Source organism: Gadus morhua, chromosome 13 (assembly GCF_902167405.1).
Source record: "Gadus morhua chromosome 13, gadMor3.0, whole genome shotgun sequence".
Lineage (NCBI taxonomy): Eukaryota > Metazoa > Chordata > Actinopteri > Gadiformes > Gadidae > Gadus > Gadus morhua.
Genome location: NC_044060.1, coordinates 18,820,995 through 18,843,279, shown reverse-complemented (window position 1 = coordinate 18,843,279; position 22,285 = coordinate 18,820,995). Strand labels below are relative to the sequence as shown.

General features: G+C 47.4%; 1 pseudogene; it reads right to left on the bottom strand.

Moving 5' to 3' along the window:
- Nucleotides 1-4,367: 4,367 nt before the first annotated feature.
- On the bottom strand, nucleotides 4,368-22,233 carry LOC115557482 (G-protein coupled receptor 22-like; annotated as a pseudogene).
- Between the last annotated feature and the right edge of the window lie 52 nt (nucleotides 22,234-22,285).

Sequence of the window (22,285 nt, the reverse complement as noted above, 5' to 3'; positions counted from 1 at the left end):
TCTGTGTGTGTGTGTGCGTGTGTGTGTGTGGGGGGGGGGGGGGGGGGGGGGGGGGGAGGGAGTCATCCGTTATCGAGATATGCATGTCCTCCCATTATGGATATTTCAACTCATAAATTAATCCAGCAAAAGCCGATATTTCTACTAATGCTATTAATGCTACTTCTGCTATTACCATAGCATCACATCATTATCATAAGCTGCGCCGCGCAGAGCTGAAGACAAGAGCCGCGCGCCTCACAGAGCCGCGCTACTCAGCGCAGGGCCACGCTGCACGTCTCAGCGCAGAGCCGCTCAGTGCCGCGCTAAACCCAAGAGCCGCGGGCACGCAGCGGTCGGTGAGTAGAAGAGAAAATCGGTTTATTGTTCCTTTTCAAAACCAGATTAGCTCCCAATGAACTGCCAATTTAAACTACTACCACACTTGTTTGTTTAACATGTATTCGTAAATAGATCCATTCTAAAGGACGGGCAGTATAGTTAAATCTAATTCTTAGGCCACAATAATCAGACTCTTAATTAACGTAACATAAGCCATAGAAAAACGAACAAACAAAGCAAATACGAGTTAAATAAGTTAAAATGAAATGTGCCAGTGAACCCAACATTGAAGTGCCATATCGGAGACAGACTCTCGAGATAAAGACGATTGGTGTGGATTCATAGCTCTTCCTATGCCTACATCAAGTTTGTGAAGATCCACTCTACAAAATAAGGCTCTGACAAAAGAGTAGCCGACATGAAAGGTGCGCAGTGCAGACAGTCTGCAGACGTCGGATGTTTGGGATGTTTTGTTTCTGCGAAATGAAGGCAATTAGGAACAGGGGAATCTCACAAGAAACATTATCGGCCTATACCATCCAACGCGGGAAGGAGGATTCAGAGGTTAAGATTGTGAAAGGCATGTGCAAAAAGGGCTTTGCCGGATGGCCCAGGTGTGTGGGAAGCGATTCCTCCTCCTGAAGAGATGCAACCCATACCCTCCCACTGAGGGGAGGGAGAGTAGGGCTTCACAGCGGCTTATCGCACACAGCTCCTGTCCTCAGTGCCGGCGGCGCCCTGCCTGCTGCTGCCCTGTGGCTGTAGGCCTCTCAGACTCCAGAGGAAAAGGGCCTTAATGCACGAGGACCCAACAGCCATGGACATGCAAAGAAATTAAGTTATGAATACGTAAGGTGTTACCTTGTGTACATCTTGCCATCTTTTTATGCCTCGTTGCTGAGGTCACATCCTAAACATTTATAGAAAGAGAGGCTATGTTGGGACTAAGTCTCAGTTCATTGTGTTGGTCGTTACCTCACACACTCTAGATACAACACATTGATACACTCAAAGCTATCTTTGTCACGTTTTTATTTAAATCGTGGAATATACTTTGTGCAGATGTTTTAATGGATTGAGATTTGATCTGTTTTAACTGCATGCGCCACACATGCCCCAGTGTTGTACACAGAGAAAAGCGTTGGGCTGCTTAAAGGTTGGGTATGGAATTCTCTTTTTTGGCAATTTTTTGCAAAATTACTTGAAATCCTTATCATATCGCACTTACAGCCACTGAGTTAGAAGTACTGACATGAAAATTAAACAAGTCAATCATCTGTGGAACGGGCAGGGCTCGAAAAACTCCAGCCAATGATTTCCAGAACCACCGAGTGGCATTGGACAGTGAGTACGTCAATCAAACGGTCGTACTGCACTCCCCCTGGGGCCTGCCCGTAATTCCGACGCCTCATTGTTCCGACGTCTCAATGTTCCGAAATATTTCCCATTAGATCGACATGCCACTATTCCGACGGTTCAATGTTCCGAAAACGAAACCCATTGGTCCGAAGGTCCGTTAGTCCGACTTTCGAAAAGGAGGCGCATTAGGCCGACGGTTCAATATGCCGAATAGGAAAAAGAGTTTTATACCTCGCTCTCTCACTCTCACTCTCACTCTGTCTGTGTGTGTGTGTGTGTGTGTGTGTGTGTGTGTGTGTGTGTGTGTGTGTGTGTGTGTGTGTGTGTGTGTGTGTGTGTGTGTGTGTTCGTGCCCGTGTTGAGAATTAGACCTCCGCTCTCTGTCCATGGTGCTGCAACACCGTGTCGAAATGAAGTTAAGCGTTGTCCTTTTGCCCTCCGAAATTCATCGTGAACGTGATATGTAGGCCTAGGTTGTATTTTGGAGACAGAGAGAGAGTGAGAGTGAGAGTGAGAGAGAGAGCGAGGTATAAAACTATTATTCCTATTCGGCATATTGAACCGTCGGCCTAATGCGCCTCCTTTTCGAAAAGTCGGACCTTCGGACCAATGGGTTTCGTTTTTGGAACATTGAACCGTCGGAATAGTGGCATGTCGATCTAATGGGAAATATTTCGGAACATTGAGACGTCGGAACAATGAGGCGTCGGAATTACGGCATGGCACCCTCCCCCTCCCCCTTCCCCGCGTGACCCCTTCGTGCACATACTCAAAGCTCGTGACCCAGAGCAAGCTTCTGTTTGTTGTTATCCTGCGGTAGCTACTGGAGCTAGCTAACTAACTAATACACATTTGGACCTAGCACTAGAAGACAACCCTAAACTCCAACCTAGCTAGCCTGGGTCAGAGTCAGAGTCAGCGTTGAAGGAGAGGGGGTACGACCATTTGAGTTGTGTATTTTCAAAATCTGCTGGCGTTTCGCAAATCCCTTACCCAACCTGATCGACTGCAAGTTGCTTTGCCCTGCAGTCTCCATGATGTAGCCTACATCCCACACATGACTTCTCTGCATCCAATTGCAGAGGTCTGACACACTGCCGCCTACACACTGCAAAGCACTCGCAACCTTTCCAAACAAGCATTTGGAATAGAATATGCTCCTTTTTAACGCAGCATTCAATGTAGAGGTATGCTATGCTAGAAAAAGTATGTTCACTGAAACTTTGATATCCCGGCAGGCCAAAATATATTGATTGTGTTTTCTTCAAACATAGAGAATTGCTTCTGTCTTTTTTTATGTGGTACGGTAAACAGATGAAACCCACACATCTTGAATCACAAACCCCTCCCCAATGCCTGTATCTGAATAATGTATTGTGGGTTTTATCATAGGCAGGCCAGGAGAAAACTGAACCTAAGTAGTCCCAAGAGTGTGGTTAACAGAGTTGTTTGTGGCCCTGGACAGCAAAATACACCATTTTACACCAGCATCTTACACCAACTTCTAACTATATGACAGGTATCTCTTGGTAGACAAGTGTGCTAAGTGAAAAAACCTTTTTGCTCCAAAGAAAAATGTAAAACTATAAATTGAATAAGAAGGCGCTCCAATGGATAGAGAAGCTGTGTCTTGTGAGGAAATCAACCTCTACATTATACAAAAACCGAAACATTTATTTTATTAGCGTGTTATGCGGTAACAGACTTACACAATAACATTGGATTTTGAATGTTTAATTCTTAGATTAACAAGAATGAATGTGTGTTTAAAATGCACAATACCATGTAAAAGGCTATATCAAATATAAATTGTTATGTTTCCCCTTCCTCTCAATGTCTCTTCTTAGCCGATGGAAACATTGCCAGGTCAGTGCAGCAGCTCCGCTTATTGCTGACCCAAGATTTGAATATAGTAACATCAAATTAGCCACTCAGCGTCCTCCAATCTGATGCCTAAAGGGCAACTCATTTGTCACCCCAAGCAGACTCCATCGGTGGTCTAGTAAGGACACCTGATGTTATTCACATTTATGACCGGGGGAATTTAAGACAAAGGAATTCAGCCGACCTCAAATTAAATAATATCTTTACTCCAAAATCGACAAGAGGAAAACTTTGGAGAAGAAACTACTACTCATAGAACTTGGGCCAGATCAACCTGATATCAAAAATCAGACAACAGGCTTTCAAAAACTGAGGCCTCTCCAGTACAACAGAAAGGCTTGCATGCAACCCACACCAGCTTGTGATACTTTTCTTTAAGATAGAATTATCATTGTGTATGAGTGTTATAATGAGCGCTTATGTCGTGGTGTCCCGAGAAGCCTAATCCTCTCTCGGAGCTCCACCCATCCCCACACACTTCGCCGCGGTTGTCCACTATATCAAAGTGTCTCGGAAGGTGCCCCTTATTTAAGGAACTGACAAAAATGTTTGTCACTGTGACCCAGGGAGGTGCCTCGCCTACGTGGCCAGCTAAGGAAGCAGTATGCAAGTGTGATTATTTATTTTTGCACCCTTGCACCCTGTGGCGTATTGTGTCTTTGAATAGGCCCTGTCTTGAAAAAGCATCATGCCTGTGCATGTCTGATTCATTCAGTAATTCCATATAAATATGATTTGTGTGTGCGTGTGTATGTGGGGAGAAAAAGAGGGGAGGAAACACATTCTAAATCAGTTATTTTATTGTTGTAGAAGTTGTGGCAACAGGCTGGAGACTGTTAAAGAATATTAGCAACGACTACAATTCTCGCTATTTCTCTGTCTTTAGAAGTGTGATGTAAACTACAATAATCAAACAATTTGATTATAGTTGTTTACATAATACAATAATCAAATTAAGTTGGTCTTATCGGTATGCACAACCTGGACATAAGTTCTGTGTTTAAGCTTCATAGAACTTGCCCATGGCGTCATTTCACTTCACAGAACACTTCTGCTTCATCTGTGTGGGACATGCTAGCTGCAACATTTCAACACAACTTTTGAAAGTATTTCTCCAAATTCTCCATACTGTGACATATGCACAAAATATAAATGCACAATACAAAATATAATGCTTACATAAAGACCTAAAGTTGTGTTATGTACGTTAGTAGGACTTGACAATAAACAATAAGTCATTGAATCATAGGACCGACATTGCAGCAAGAGGGGGTGGGGTAACACATTATATATATATTCTTCTATTACATTATATCACTTTCAATTTGAATCAAATGTAGCTTATAAAGTGAGTCCTGTTCTCACTTTGATTACAACACAATGGCCTCATACTAGAGCAGGACGGAGACAGGGTTAGAAGGACTCAGTTCCGGAACATGATGTGGGTTTTAGTATTCAAAACATGTCAACATCTATATCAGTGTTTTACTCTGGATAGCTGCCCTGGAGCGGTGGAGTGGGCGGTAGATCAGATCCCTGGTTGGCTGTAGAAGAGCGGTTTTATAACAGCGCTGTGTCATCACCGACAAAAAAAAAAAACTCCAGACGTAAACTCCAGTGGGTTTGACAATGCGCAGAAGAAAGTGTGTTTAATGTGTTGCCCATCTTCTCTCATGGAAACGTACCAGCATTGGGACTGTGTTGTGCAGACACTCAAATGGTCACGACATCTCCCTTAAAGTCATGCTTGTTCATCCCTGTGCAGGAAAACCGTACCCAACATTTCACGCGCGTCCGTCAACGGCGTGAACACACTGATGAAACGGAACCTCTGTGGCTCCCTCCCGGTACGATGACGGAGAGCCGCGGCCCGGCGACCCGGGGCCCCCCTCACACCTCCGCCAGGCAGCGGTCGGTGGCCTCGCTGGCCTCCAGGCGCACCTGCCTCCCGCTCTTCTTGTTCTCCACCCAGGAGTTGTGGATGACGGTGCCGCCCGGCGACGGGTCCACCTGCAGCAGGGACACCACCCTCTTCTTCACCTTGGCCCGCAGCGCCCGCCGCAGGGTCTGCCGGGTGAAGGCGTACAGCAGCGGGTGGGAGACGGTGGTGCCGTAGGCCAGCGCCAGGCACCACAGGCGCGCGCTGACCAGGCCGTCGCCGGGCCCCGCCGCCAGGATCAGCACGTTGACGAGCGTCAGCGGCGCCCAGCAGCCCAGGTAGGTGCTGATGATGACCAGGGACATCTTGAAGACGTGGCGCTGGCGCTCCCGCCGGTCCCTGTGGCGCCTCACCGCCCGCCGCAGGGCCATGATGGCGGACACCGAGGCCTGGACGCCGAGGGGGGCGGGGCCAGGGGCGGCGGCGGCGGCGGCAGGTCCCCCCCCCGTCAGTCTGGTGGCCCCCCCCCAGCGGGGGGGGGCCACCAGACTGACGGAGGAGGACAGCGCGGGCGGGGAGGTGGCCGTCGGCGTGGGGGAGGAGGACTGGATGAGGGGGGGGTGGCTGAGCTGCTTTGAGCCGTCGGCGGTGCACCTCTCCCCCCCCCCCCCCCTCGCCGCCGTCCGCCGCTCCTCTCGTCGTCGGCTTCTTACGGCGGCCCCTGCAGGCGGGGCCCCGGAAGCGGCCGCCCGTCCGGATGTGGGCGCCGATGCGGATGTTCAGGGCCTTCAGGATGCGGGAGTAGGTGAACAGCATCACCGCCAGCGTGGCGAAGAAGATGGGCACCTGCAGCACCAGGTGGTAGTACATCCCGAGGCCCGTGTGGTAGGCCTCTCCCCCCACACACAGCAGCGTGTGGTTAGAAGACGAGGACGACGAGGACGTCGAGTGTGTCCCCGCCGGATCGCCCTCCGCCTCCCCTCCCGGGCTGAAGAACCGCACCTCCAGGAAGGGGATGAAGAACACGGCCACGGAGGTCAGCCAGACGCCGGCCAGCAGCAGCAGTGCCCGGCGCGTGGTCAGCAGCCGGTTGACGGGCCGCACCGAGATGTCGTAGCGGTCCAGGCTGATGACCAGGATGTTGATGGCGGTGGCGATGCTGGCGAAGGTGACGCACGCCTCGTGGAAGCAGCAGAGCGTGGCGAAGTTGGGCCCCGGGGGGAGGAGGACGATGACCAGGGTGAGGGGCAGGCACAGCACGCACAGCGCCACGTCCAGCACGTGCAGGTTGGCCGTCACCAGGTTGCTGACGGAGTGCACCAGGTCGGACTGGGAGCAGTACAGCACCAGCACCGTCAGGTTGCTGCTGAAGCCCAGCACCAGCTCGACCATCAGCAGCGCCGTCAGGGACACCTGGAAGCCCAGCGGGTAGGGCATGTGCCAGGAGGCGGAGGTGCTGGCCGAGCCCCCCCCTCCCCCTCCTCCTCCCCCTGCCCCTCCTCCTCCTCGTCCCACACCCCCATTAAGGCCCACCACCGCTCCCAGGCTGGCCACCGTCCCCACCCAGTCACCACTGGTTTCGGGGTTCACGTGGTATGCTTCGGTCTCCATGGCGTCCCCCTTTTCTTTTTCCTCACACGCCAAATCTGTCACACACTTGATGGGCTCCCATGGTGCACCAGGATGGGGCTCCCAGATACAGGGATGATGAACAGCTTGTTGACGGTCCTGGGAGGAGGAACGGGACGATAAGGAAAGAGACAGAGAGATGAGACAAAAAACATTTTTCTCTTTCTGGAAGTCGGGTGGCGTCTTGAAGCTGTGCACACAACCTCCGGTGTAAAGATCATCACTTTAGCAAGAGGAAGATCGATCTGAACGATTAAATACCGCCAAACAAAACGCCACATGTATGGCTCCACTTATGACACCGCTTTGGCTGCTTTGACCTGGATGGATCACATGTCAGAATAACACACAACATTCACTAGAGATACAGTATGTTACCTCCGGCCCTATGATGGAACAGCTGCTCTCGTGGACCTAAGCGCAGCCTTCAATCTTACCCCTATCAGTATTTCTGATTACCGTTATCGCTTTGCCAGAGTCTGGGACTGCCACACGTAAGCTAAGGGATCACAGGTTGACACAATGGACTGTGACTTATGAACAAGGCAAAGGGAGTGAAGTATAGAAATCAGGCCTGCAGTCAGGCTACTACTTTCCACAATGAACTTCCCGAAAGAAATATAATGTGGCAATTTTAAACCCAGAATACAGCGATGGTCTCTGCATGAGCTGTTTGCGTTTAACAGTTTGAGTTTCAAGGCTCATGGTTCTACTGCAAGGGGAAGACTATTGAACCTGGAAAGGCATAGCCCCAATGGGTTACTTTAATCAGTTAAGTGACACAGTGAGTGAGTTAAAAATATATGTTCCAAAAACAACACATATACTGTACATACAAATACACTTGAATGAACCTGCAAGACGAAAAGAAAGATATCCACCAACACAATAGCTTCATGTCCTTTGGTATTAAAAAAACAAAGTCAAAATGTACATTTAAAATGATATAATTTAATAATTTGTCAACGGTTGCTACTGCTGTGCTGCTGGTCGTCGTACATAGGTCCACAGTGCGCTACGCTGGGCTAATGGCATAAGGACTAGCGGGGAGCACAGTGTGTGTTAGTGATTAGAGGACTCCTACTGATTGTCCCTCTGGGAAATCAATTGAATAATCAGTTGGCTAGTGGAAATCTGGGGATAAGTCACTCTAAGTATGTGAAAACAACTCAATTCCCGGTGGGAAGAAAAATAAAAACAGGTGTGTGTGTGTCTGTGTGTGTGTGTGTGTGTGTGTTTGTGTGTGTGTGTGTGTGTGTTTGTGGTGTGTGTGTTGATTACTCTTCAAAAAGCAGCACCCCAAACTCAAACCCTTCCCCTCCACTCCAGACATTACACGTTAAAGTTGACTGATGGAGACCGTGTTCCTCTATCTGCGGCCTGTTGCCGTGGCAACCGAACTACGAGGCTCACTAGATTAACCATGGTGCAGACGCCGTAGTACAGGAGTGATGTGACACCCGCGTGAGAGAGCTGGAGAGCGGGGAGGGGGGGGGGGAATCGCTAGAGAGAGAGATAGAAAGAGAAAGAGTTAGAGAGAGGGAGGAAGAAAGGAAGGGAGGGACCTAGAGAGAGAGAGAGAGAGAGAGAGATAAAGAGAGAGGGACAGTCTCGTAGAACAGATGCTGGATGAAAATGAGGCAGGTGCTTGAATAAGCCATGAGTTTGTTTGTGTGTGTGTGTGTGTGTGTGTGCATGCACGTGTGCGTATGTGTGTGTGCCTATGCATGCATGTGTGTGGTAAATAACCCCGTCCCAGGGAGACAAGGCTGTGCGATTGTTTCCACTCCCACCGCCTTACATCAGCCTTCCCCAACGCCTGCGGCTTACACCCCTCCCCACCCCCCCCATCCCCACCACCCACCCCCACCACCAGCCCCACTACCACCCCCACCCCAGCTCTGTTTTTATCTCCTAATTGACTCACAAATCAGTCTCTAGGTAATTTATATCTAAAGATTGATGGCAGAAAAGCTAAAATCTCGCTTGATATGTGTCGACCAATCATATTGCTGAAGGCGGGGCTTATTTGGAGAACACAACACTGTGTGACCAGGCCATTGCAGAAATAGACGTTTTAAAATCCCCTTCCGAACGCTTCATCCGCTGCTTAAGCTTTCTTCAGTGTCCGTAATGAAACAGGAATAAGGTGTTACTCCACCGTACCTGGTTGCCGAGGCTCTCTGCCCTCTCTGCCGACTGCTGGATCCCAGATAGATCTCCTAGTAAAGTCCAGCAGGGACCCCGTGTTTGCTGTGTGAGCCACAGCCTTAATGACCCTGGGTGACCTAGGCCTCAGGATCACATGTCTGCTGGGCTTCAGGGCTCCAAAAGGCCATGTCTTATTTGGACATCTGGTCTCCAAGTCCATGAAATAAAGCCTTGTTATATATATGCATGTGGTTTTGAAGCGGTACGATATGTAACCCTCGCCTCAGGGGTCGTCTGACAACACAGTATTGAAGACTGATTGAATGACTTGAGTGTCTCAATGGAAAACATCATTGGTGGGCGGAAAAGAACAACACGGCCCAACGTCCCAATAACCCTGTTTCTGGTTCTATAAACCACAATCTATAGAAACGACAGCAAAATATAATACAATGTATACACGCACCATATCATAAAAAAAAATGGAACACAATGACAACAATAACTATCAATATTAACAACAATGTAAACACAATAACAATACCTAGAACAAATAAGATCATATGCCCCTGCCGTCTCCGTCACGTCCCCCACTAAGGAAGGGTGAAAACCAGGTGCAGCACCTTCCCCACCCGACTCCTCTAATTGGGTTCCCTGAAGAGGAAGACAGCTCTCTGTTACCGAGATAACACCACCTCATCATAACACACGCTCGTAGGAAGCAACCGGCTGAGGACCGGGGCTCTTTGACTCACTGTGGAATAATATGTAATTATAATAATCTAATAATGTTTGACTCACTTTATAATGATACCCGGGGAGGGCTGCCTTTAGGATAGCATTGATAAGACCCCGTGATACACACGGTATGACCTGGGAAAATGTATTAAAGCAAAGCACAATGTATGCAAGAAAAGGTTCATGTAGCAGTTATGACTTTAGGTATTGACTTCAGCAATACTTTCCTCACACGTTGCTAAAAAAATACATATATATATATATATATATATATATAATATATATACAAATATATATATATACAAATATATATATATTTGAAAATAAATATACAGAAAATAAACGTCCAAAATGTGCTGCTATAAGAGAATGAAAGGCAACAATTAATTGAAATGCCTGCACTTGTGTTCTGGACCCTATTCGTCCCCCGACGTCTTCACCTCAGTGAACACACACATCTCCCCTCACCATGGCAGAAGGGGGTTATGAATATACCACAGTGCGCGAAGAACGTTTCGAAGAAGAGGACCACAAGTCAATACGGTCTCGTTCCTCAAAAGCATCAAGCAGTTCTTCATCAACCCAGAACGCCCCCAAAGCCCGAGCAAAGGCAGAAGCAAGTCGCTCCAAGTTTGCCTACGCTCAGAGGGAAATAGAACTCAAAGTAGAGAAGGCCCGCCTCGAACTAGAAAAGGTCAGACTGGACGCCACCCTATAGGCTCTACAAACCGAAAAGGAAATGGACGCTGCACTGATAGAAGCAGAAATACTGGAGTCAGGTTTGATAGACTCAGACCATCAGTCACACCACAGTAGAGCTTCTAAATCCCTCTCACCCCAGACACGACTCCAGCATACAGAACACTATGTACAGGATCAATCCAGCCTGAAGTCTAACTCACACAATCCACATGCCTCATCTTATCAGGAGTTAACACTAGCTACAAGTGACATAAAACAGCCCATTGCCCCCATACTTTACACACCCCTGCCTATGAAAACAGAGGCGCCCTGGCAGAACGATAGAGGGATGGACGGGAGAGGGGCCGACCCCTCAACGATCCTCATGGCAACCAGGGTAGAACGGTCAACCAAAGCAACCCTGACACCTCCACCGCCAACGACCTCGCCAGGTATCTCGCACGGAGTCAGTTGGTGACCTCAGGGCTAACAAATTTCGACGACAAGCCAGAGAATTTCTGGGCATGGAAGTCCACCTTTTACGGAGCCATCACAGGCCTGGGCCTGTCAGCCGGAGAAGAGCTTGATCTCCTCATCAAATGGCTTGGCAAGGAGTCCTCAGAACAGGCAAGAAGGCTCAAAGCAGCCAGCATCAGGCACCCCCAGGTCGGATTGATGATGGTTTGGCCGAGGCTGGAAGAGTATTATGGCTCACCAGAGGCAACCGAAAGGGCTCTTTTTGATAAACTCGAGGACTTTCCGAAAGCGACGTACAAAGACCCTCACAAGCTCCGCGACCTTGGTGACCTGCCGCTAGAACTAGAAGCTGCGAAGATGGACGGCTACATACCTGGCCTGTCTTTTTAACTCCCCAGAAAGTACTGTAAAATAATAAGTTCAGCGCTTTTAGTTCATTTTTTGTGGACCCTAGCTTGCTTCTTCAGACTGATTCCGTCTGGAGGTGCAGGAGGGGCTCGAGCTCCACCAGCCCAATTTAATGTGTATTGGACTTGAAAAATTGAAATGCGCATGCTCGGAGTGTTTCTCTGTTGAAGTGGACGGAGTTTATTTTACTTCTGGTGGGGCTAGCTAGTCCCACCGGGACCGTCATGGACATGGTTTGTTGTTGGATTAAATAAATAAACGGGTGGCGTCACGAACACTGGTCATTTAAAAGAAAAAAAAATATTAGCCTAGCCCGACCTGTTTTTTAACATGTAAAAACGCCACTTAACGTTAATGATTTTCGGGTTTTGAAAAAGGTGGAACCGGGTCCTTGATAGAACCGGGTTTTGATCCCCTACCCTAATCGTACATAACAATCTCTAGGTGGCGAAGCAGTAAAAGCTGCGTCACGTTTTGAGCTACACACTTTTCCCATCTAGTTCGACTGGGTTTTGGGATTGTCGGTGCCGTTGAAGTAGTAAACGGAACCGACAATGAAAAAACCTAGTCACTGCAGTCATGTGATTGGCTGAAAACTAGGGAGGCATCTGATTGGCTACAGTGAGTTCCTTGTAGGAAAAAAAATGCATTTGTGAATCCAGACACGTCAGGAGAGTCTCAAAAATCCACATATAAATACAGACAAGTTCACACACTAATGCAAACAAGTTCACAAATTAAAGCGTCTTGTAAATTAAAGTTTAACAGTTTGTATATAAATGTTACAACATCCAAATTCATTTTTATGAAAATTGCAAATATATTTTTTAATTCATATATTTAAGGATTTATATTACATTTATTTAAAACAAGGTGTATTTGTGTGTGGATCAGAAATGTGTTTGTGAAACTTATTTTTGTTTATGGATAAATTTCACATTTATACATACCAATATCCATTTGTGTATGCATTGAAATGTATTTGTGAGAAGAGAGTAATTTATCTATAAATCACAAAATACATTTGTGAATCCATCTCTGTGCATTCATTATTAATGAGACTGTTCTGACCCGCAAGGAAGCCAGAGTTAAAGCAGATCCCAGCTTCAACCTCCCACCTTCCCGCACAGCAGCCGAAAAGAAAGAGAGGTTTGACAGACAGATTGTTACGTCCCCCGCTAGGGGAAGGGGTGGCAACATAAAACCAGATGTTGTTGGTTTAACTGAAAGCGTTTATTTAGCCCAGAGCCAGTGATAATCAATTTAACAAACATAGGAGGCAAAACTACAAAAGGGAAAGGACCATTGGGTGCTGTCCAAATCAAAGAAACAAATACAACCAAGAAGAAGCTCACAAAATACAAGGGTGGAACAGCACCCCTACGTCTAGTGTGTATAACAAAGTATAGCTGCAAGTCAGTGTACGATAACCCCTAAACAAACTCTGGCCCAGTTCCCGTGCAGCAAACTAGAGCCTCAATCAAACAACGCTCGTTCCAAGACCCAACGTGGCAAGCTGCATCTCCGAGGCCAGCCGCCTTGAATGTTGAGCTCGGCTGTTCTTTATCCTCCCGGATCCTCGGCCCTCCGGTGCGGCAGCCAATCACGTCCGGGGAAAGGCACATTCAAATTAACATAATTGACAGCCAATCACACGCGGGGCAAACACATGATCATTAGCATAACTGAGGATTGTAACTGAGGATTTTACCCATGAGTGCGGGGCGTCAATCCGCAGCCGTAACACCCCCCCCCTTAAAACACAAACCATTAGGCTTTGGTAATATAAGTAATTACAGCAGTTATCAAACTACAACCTAGTCAGAGCATCTGCCAACACGTTCTCTGACCTGATGCTTGTTAAACTTACGCGAAAAATAACAAACCGGAAGGTCGACCCCCTCAGCATCTTCCTGCAACAGTACCGCACCAGCTCCGCCGGCGCTAGCATCCACCTCAAACTTAAAGGGTCTGGTGAGATCAGGAGCGGCGAGCACCGGGGTGTTGCTTAGGAGAGCCTTGGCGCTTTCAAAAGCCTGCTGGCACTCAGGGGTCCACACGAAGTCCACCTTTGGACTGAGCAGGTTGGTCAGCGGATGGGTAACAGTCGAGAAGTTACGGCAGAAACTCCGGCAATAACCTGCCATGCCTAAGAACCTACGAAGGGCTCTCCTTGTTGGCGGAACGGGGCACTCCGTTATTGCCTGCACCTTTGCATCTACCGGGCGGACTTGGCCTTGACCAACCTGTCTCCCCAAGTAGGTGACGGTTCTTCGAAAGTGTCGAGGAACAGCGGAACGGTCGTAATGACGCATTTCGAGGCTGGCGGAGCGCACCGGCTCGGCGGCACTCTCACCGGGGAACACAGTAGAGACTCCCGTCCCATCTTCCATGCCAGCTTCCTCCAACAACACCGGCTTAAGCACACTATCAAACAGAGAACCATCGTACCCTTTTTTTGCTTCTGCACGGGTTTTCACACAAGTAGGGAACAACCCCGAAGGTGCCGGTGTTAGATCAATCTCTGTGCGGCACGGAAGATCCACTACTTCCCGTGCAGGAACCACTTTACCGCCAGCTATATCGTTACCCATTAAAAGTGTAATACCTTCAATTGGCAACGCGTGGCAGACAGCAATCGGAAAGAAACCAGTTACCAGCTTTGTCTGTATGTGTACTCTGTGTACTGGCCGGGGACGGTTCCCCATCTCAATGCCACGCAACACAGAACCATGTCCACAAGCAGAACGACCGGAAAACGGCAGCGCAGAGGCGAGAATGACCGATTGAGAACACGCGGTGTCTCTTAAGATCCTTACCAGGTGTTGATCAGCAGGCTCGCCTGTTAACGACACTAGCCCATCGAATATGAAGGGTTTAAAACAATCGTCAACCGGTTTTCTATTACCAACCCCATGGTTGGTGCACGGATCTGTTTTAATTAACCCAATGCCTTTAGGCTGTGCCCCAGATGAAGACAGCCATATCAGTGCACAAGACACAAGTGTCCCCCACAGAGAGACCTAGAAACATGGACCCTGGGAAGCACTGCCCCATCCATGACAAAGACCACCTACTGAGGAAATGTAGAGGCTTTAGGGAGAAGGCCCTCGAAGAGCGCAAGCAGTTTCTAAAAGACAATCACATATGATTCCAGTGCAGCTCCTCAACAACCCACTTAGCTCGGGACTACGTCACAGAGGTGGACTGCAAGGAAAGTGGCAGCAACCGTCAAACCTCAGCACTCCACCCAGGACTAGCTCCCTGGAAGTCCAAGTCGTCCCCCCCTGCTTCAGAAAACGGGGAGGGAGGAGAACAAGCGGACAATCAGGAAGTCACCTCCAAGTGCACGGAAGTATGCAGAGATGGAATGAGTCTCAGGGCATGTTCCAAGATCTGCCTCGTCAGCGTCTTTCCTGAAGGACGAAGGGAGGAGTCCAGAAGGATGTAAGCTATCTTGGACGAGCAAAGCAACCGTTCCTTGGCGACGTCAAGAGTTCTTCAGCATCTTCAACGTGGCGTGTAGTCCATCGCCATACACATTCAGGACATGTTCAGGTCTCAAGGAGACTGCTGGCAATTCTCCTCTTCCCACACTCCTCGAATGCAACCAAATCCCAAACAACCGTTTGGAGATCCCAACCCCCAATGCTGCTCGACACCTGAGACGCATCGCAGACGAGATCCCACCCCTGGTTCCAGATGCACACATACTCCTGTTGCACGGTAGAGACATTCTTAGTACACAAAGTACACAAAGTAAGAAGCCAAATAAACGGTCCACATGACGCCCCATTCGCCCAAAAGCTGGACCTTGGATGGGTCGTCGTCGGCGACGTGCCTCGGAGAAGCGCACAAGCAACCCCACGTCAGAATATTCAGAACCTCCATTCTGGAAACTGGACGGCCCAGTTTTCTCAGCCCATGCAGCAGCAAAATACAGGTGAAAGAGATGTTCGCCCACGGCTACTCAGCGTTGGACACCACAGACAGCACACAGACGCTCAATGGAGAAAACCTGGGTCAGTCAGTCTTCCTTCACACAGCCAACGACAACAAGCTCGCTCCTTCAATGGATGACCTGAGGTTCCTGCAGATCACGGGGGACGCGTATCGACAAGAGTCTTGTCGACAGAGTCTTGTCGATACTCGTCAAAAAATTTGGTCGCACCCCTTCCTTTCCAGTCCCCACGAAAACAACTACCCAACAACAGGGAGTACGCCAAAAGCTGCCTCAACTCTCTCCACCGCACTCTAGCAAGCAGCCACAGATGAAAGCCCACTGCCTAGAGTTTGTCGAGAAGATGCTTACCAACCAACATGCAGAGATCGCTCCACCTTTACAGGAAGGCCAAGAGTGTTGGTATCTCCCATCATTTGGAGTATATCACCCAAAGAAGCCAGGACAGATCCGTGTGGTGTTCGACTCCAGTGCATCTTACAAAGGAGTCTCTCTCAACGACGTACTCCTCACAGGCCCTGATCTCAACAATACCCTCTTGGGGTGCTCATGAGATTCCGGAAGGAACCTTTTGCCATCACCGCCGACATTCAGCACATGTTTCACTGCTTCATAGTGCGTGAAGACCACAGAGACTTCCTCCGCTTCCTGTGGTTCCACAACAACGACCGTGACATTGTGGATTACCGAATGTGCGTCCATGTCCACGGCAACAGCCCATCCCCCGCCGTCGCCATATACGGCCTGAGAAGAGCAGCCAACCTCCTCACCGATGACCTCCCTCTACAACGCAGCTTTTGAGTGTCCTGGAACATTGCTCTGGACACTTTCACATTCCAGGCCGTGGACGACAACAAACCTTTCACCCGTAGAGTGTTGTCTACGGTGAACAGCCTGGTGACCCCCTCGGCTTCTTAGCCCCCGTCACAATTCAAGGCATGCTGCTCCTCAGAGACCTCACCAAGCAAGCCGAGGACTGGGACTCACCCCTCCCCGGAAACAGGGAAGCAGAGTGGACCAGGTGGAGAGACTTGTTCGATAACAACAAACAGAAGAGTAGAACTTCATAAATCTTTTGGTGCTACAACTGTTAAGATGCCAGCCCCGCCTCCTGCCGGTCCTTCTTCTTCTTACGCGTCCACCAGACGCAGACGGCGATGCACACCAGGCACAGCAACACACACACCAGCACCGGGACCAGGTGGTCTTGACACTCATTGGTCTCACAGTAATCCCGGAGCTCCGAGCAGGACTTGCCCTGGTACACGTCTGAGCACGTGCAGGTGAAGTCCCCTGATTGGCTGTGGCACATGGCCATGTTCTGACAGGGGTTGGGGCTGCAGGGGTCAGACTTGACCTAGAGACGCCCGGCGGACAGACACACTCATACCCCCGGGCCAGCGCCTTGCAGCTTCCTCCATTCTGGCACTGTCCCTGGCAGCTGTGAACGTTGATGTCACAGTCCAGCCCCGCCCATCCAGTGAAGCAGGTGCATTGATATCCACCAATCAGATCTTTGCAAGAGTAAGCATTGAGACAGGGCTGGCCAGCACACTTCATTAACATCGATCTGGCAGGTCTTCCCGCTCCAGGGTGGAGAACAGATGCACTCAAAGTCGTTCTCCAGGTCCATGCAGGTCCCACTGTGCGCACACGGACTGGACTCACACTCCTCCTTTAGCACAGGGGTGGGACATGCAGGCGTTCTCCACGATCTCGCAGTTCTTGCCCGAGTAGCCATGGGGACAGGCGCAGTGGTCATCGTCTGGCACCGTTTTTGTGTTCATGCACGACCCGCCGTCTAATTATTACACATGGCTTATTTATTTCTGTACGGAACATAAAGGGCCAATTGCTCTGTCAGTTAGCATTGCTGCGCTTTAAAACCGTACTCCTTAAAGGGACACTGTGTAATATTTTAAGTCATTCATTACCTCAAATCAACGTATTCATTCATAAATAAGTCCTCATTGGTGTAAAATTATCGCTGCCAAAAATCTCACTTATCCTCCTGAGCGAAGAATAATTAATATTTAGTTACATAGGATGGGTAAGCTTCATGGAGGCTTCCATGTTCTTCCGGTCTAGGAATGGCCGAGTGGGACAAAAAGCACAACGTGGTACAGGAAATATAAACGCGTTTTCACTCTGAGCCAGCATGAATGATGACTGAAATAATTCACTATCTTGCTCGAGGAGTAATTACTCATACATCATTAGCTTACGCTAATGATTCAATGCAGTTTGAAATTTGTTTGAAATAACGAACCTCATCATCACTCGAATGACTCGATGAGGTAGTATTGGATGTCATGAAACAGCTTATTGGCACATACTGCCCACCGTAGTTTTTGAACAAGCGAGCACTATTAGTTTGGATGCAATATACAATTGTACCACTAGATGGGAGTATTTTTTACACAGTGTCCCTTTAAAACTGAGGTTTGTGATTGCTGTGTAACGGCTCGTACAGGATCAGCTGATTCCCAGCTGACTCGGTTTAAACTGCTTGGAAAACGGAAGTACTCTGATTTCTAGTATACCCCAGCAGATGCAGTCTTAACTTAATGGTGGATGCATTTTGTGCTATAATTACCAACAAAAACTTAATGGGAATTTAAAGTGAACTTTAATATAATAAACCTATAATAAATAAAAACGCTAAAAAAGTTGACATATATTATGAAATAGTCTAGGCTACTTTTTGTGGAAATCTGAGTCTGGTATCTGCCCTCACCTACGTCAATCAATTACTTGTCATTGCTAACCATTTTAGTTGAGCATTGACCTTTTTATGTTTCGTTGATTGGTACGATCCTCTGTGCGTTCATTTATTTTTTTTACAGACAAATAATCTGTTCTTTGTAGAGTTTTAGTTGGGCACTTTAAGCAACTCCTATATTGAAGCCTGTATTGTACTGAAGGCCTATCTGGTGTAATAAGTGTTAATGTATCATACCTATTAATTAATAATAATTCATAAAACTAATTCTGTGTGTGTGTGTCTGTTATGATGGAGCCTTGTTTCATCCTGCAAACTGGGTTAGTCTCCTCTAAAACCACGTCAGTGTCGAGATTAGACTACGCACAAAATACGCCCTCTAGTGTCTAATGTTAATTTCTCTGAAGACACAGCAATTGAGATCAAGGTAAAACGCAGCTGCAGGTTAAACCACAAGTACATAGGACAGCAATGGGGCTTAAGACGTCACGTGACTTCTTGAGTTTAAAACCGTGTTAAACTCTCAAAAGTGGCTAAGCTACCGACAGAGCAATTGCCCCATCGTATCTAGTACCTAAACAAGCCCTAAATACAGAAAATAAACTGCCGAAATGTGCTGCTATAAGAGAATAAAAGACAACACTTGATTGAAATGCCTGCACTTGAGTCATCTGTTCATTCCACCATTGTTCAAAATGTCTCTTGACTCACTTATAATGACACTCTTCCCAGAGAGACTGACAGTCCCTTTCCTAACAAGGCATTGCTCAGAACAAAGGAGGGTACAATGACTACTTTCACCATCCAGTGGAAAGACATAAAGCTGCCTTCTTAAACACAGCTGCTCAGGAGGGATGATATCCACAAACTGGAAGGTTTCTTGTTCACATGCATAATAAAAGATCATACCGTGTGTGTGTGTGTGTCTGTGTACTCATGCGCTTATGTGTGTGCGTGTGTGTGTGTGTGTGTGTGTGTGTGTGTGTGTGTGTGTGTGTGTGTGTGTGTGTGTGTGTGTGTGTGTGTGTGTGTGTGTGTGTGTGTGTGTGTGTGTGTGTGTGTATAGAGCCTGTAAGCACACAGACTGTATTCAAGGAGAGCCAGATACAGTCAGGTAAAGTGCACGCTGGCTACCTGCTGTGTCTAAGAGGTTTAAGAGGTGGAAAATTGGTCCTGTGTACGTACCAGAGGTTACATACACGCGCAGAGGGTAAGGTATATGTTGTAGCAGAAAGGTTGAGGTGTAGTATGTTGTAGCTCAGAGGGTAAAGGGTTATGTTGTAGCAGAGAGGTGGAGGTATAGTATGTTGTAGCTCAGTGGACAAGGTATATGTTGGAGTAGAGAGGTTACTGTATAGTATGTTTTAGCTGAGAGGTTGAGGTCTAGTATGTTGCAACATAGAGGTTGAGGTATAGTATGTTGTAGCTCAGAGGATAAGGTATATGTTGGAGTAGAGAGGTTGCTGTATAGTATGTTGTAGCTGAGAGGTTGAGGTATAGTATGCTGAACTATAGAGGTTGAGGTATAGTATGTTGTAACAAAGAGGTGAGGTTTACCCTCTTGCAGTGCAGAAGGTAAGGTATATGTTGGAGTAGAGAGGTTGAGATAGTGCATCTCCCTTCTGGCTGGCTTTCCTGCATGCGGCACTCGTCATCTGCAGCTCATCCAGAGAGTGGAAGCCAAAATAGTTCCTAAGATCTCGTGCACGATACGTCTCCACCACAGCCTGAAGGGGCAACCTGTGCCAGCCCCAATCCGATTCAGGACACTGGTTCTTGCCTACTGTGCCGCTAACAGATCAGGCCCCTCCTCCATCCAGGCCACGGTCAAACCGGCACGTCCCATACGCTCCATGACTGAGAAACCACTTTCTTCTCGATCTTGGTTGTTCAGCGTCCTGGCTTTACAATGGTGGAACGAGCTCCCCGCTGGCCTCAAAACAGCCCCAACCGTCCTCCACCGCAGTGAAACTCATCTTTTCAAACGGCATCTTGGTGAATGAAAAATGCTTCTATATTGTAACAGGTAAAAGAGTTGCTTTGTTTATTTTTTTAAGATATATACATTTAATGATTCTTCTGCTTTTGGGGTTCATCTCCATCATTGAAGGTGTTCACTGTGAGTCACTTTGGACAAAAGTGCCTGCTTAATAAATGTAATGCAATGAGGAATAGTATGTTGTAACAGAGAGGTTGAGGTAGGCTATAGTGTGTTGAAGCGGAAAGGATGAGTTAAAGTATATCACATAGAGGTTGAGGAATAGTTTGTTGTAGAGCAGAGGTTTAGTATGTTGTAGTGTAGAGGTAAAAAATAATAAAATAATGGAATTGTTATTATTCATTCTTTAACTGAAATACTTGAAAGAGCTATAGCCACCAAATACCTGGGTCAGGGAGAGAAGTAGGAGGAAAGGAGAAAGGTGGATGCGTTTTTGCTTAGACGGCTTGTTGTTCATGTGCTGTGCATGCATGTGAGCAACATATGATGATACTTGACGTAAAGCCTCCCGGGTGCACCACAATCACTTATAGTGTGTACACACACACACACACACACACACACACACACACACACACACACACACACACACACACACACACACACACACACACACACACACACACACACACACACACACACACATTTTAAGAGCATACTAGACTCTTCCGTCCTCTCTCATACTCAATGATGTGGTTGATAATTTAGATAATTCGACATCATAAATATTCAATACACACTGAGCAGCAATAATAACCTCTCACACATTATACTGCGTCTCCCAAAGGTTCCAAAAGCCAGATCTGAAGGTTTTGTTAAGTAAGAACGCACCTGAACAACTGAAGGAGATGAAGGTAAAACTAAGTCTTAAGGGTAGAACCCATCACCCCACAGAGAATGTCGGAGGCGTGCTTGCTTTTGTAACACCGTACAGAATCGGCATGTTGAATGCTATATTCAGAGGCTGCAGTGCACTGCACACAGATCACACCGAAGCGTGGGAGAAACACTGGCTCAGAGATCACGGTGTCCACCAGCCGCCCTCCATCTACATGGAGCCTGCGGCATCCCCCATCCATTTTGGTTACATGTGGACTTTGCGATGACATAAAAATAAACATTTGAGAGAATTTGTTTATTTGTGAAAGAATACATTATGAATTCACTGCGACTTGGTGAACACATCTACAGAATATACATACAACTCAAGACTCTTCGGAGGCGCAAAAGTTGAAATATGAAATTGTCATGTTCCGCAGATTTTTGCTATTTTCTAATTTAATTTAAGTGCGGGATTAACAGCATCCACCAAACCATGCAAGTGTGAACTATTTCCGTATTAATTACGTTAAGAAACAAGCCTATGTTCATCTTTACGCGAACAACCCATCTAGATATAGGCTGACGTGCGTAATCCAAAAAATGTAATAAAATCGAGAAGTAATAAAGAAATACTTTAGCGAACAATCAGGTCTCTTACCTCTTTGTGCGCAAGGAAAGTTTCGCGTACCGATCCATAATCATCCTCGTGTCATAATTTATGTTGTCACGCACACCAAAGCACTAGTAGTAAAGAACAGCTTCTCAGTCAGACCTCCCCTCGCTGCCTCCGAGACAGTCACACGTGTAGTGTGTGTGTGTGTGTGTGTGTGTGTGTGTGTGTGTGTGTGTGTGTGTGTGTGTGTGTGTGTGTGTGTGTGTGTGTGTGTGTGGGCGTGTGTGTATGTGTGTATGTGTGTGTCTCAGAGTTGACCATCCCCCATATCTGTTATTAAATGAAATGTCAGGAATCCCATCAGGAAGTAAAAACACTATGGAAGGTTAACACTTAAGACATCAGTTAACTTATATATGAAATGGAAACCGTCCAAAGCCAGAAATTACAATTACAATGAACAAAAACAAAGGGAATGTTGTCACTACCGGACAACAAAATGGGATAATAAATAAATAAATAAATAAATAAAGGATGACTAGGGACACCTGATTGGCTGGACCGTGAGGAAGAGGTGATGAAGAGGTGAAGAAGTGCAGCCAAAGACATCAGCTAATTTCTGTTGTCAGCCTAATGGCTCT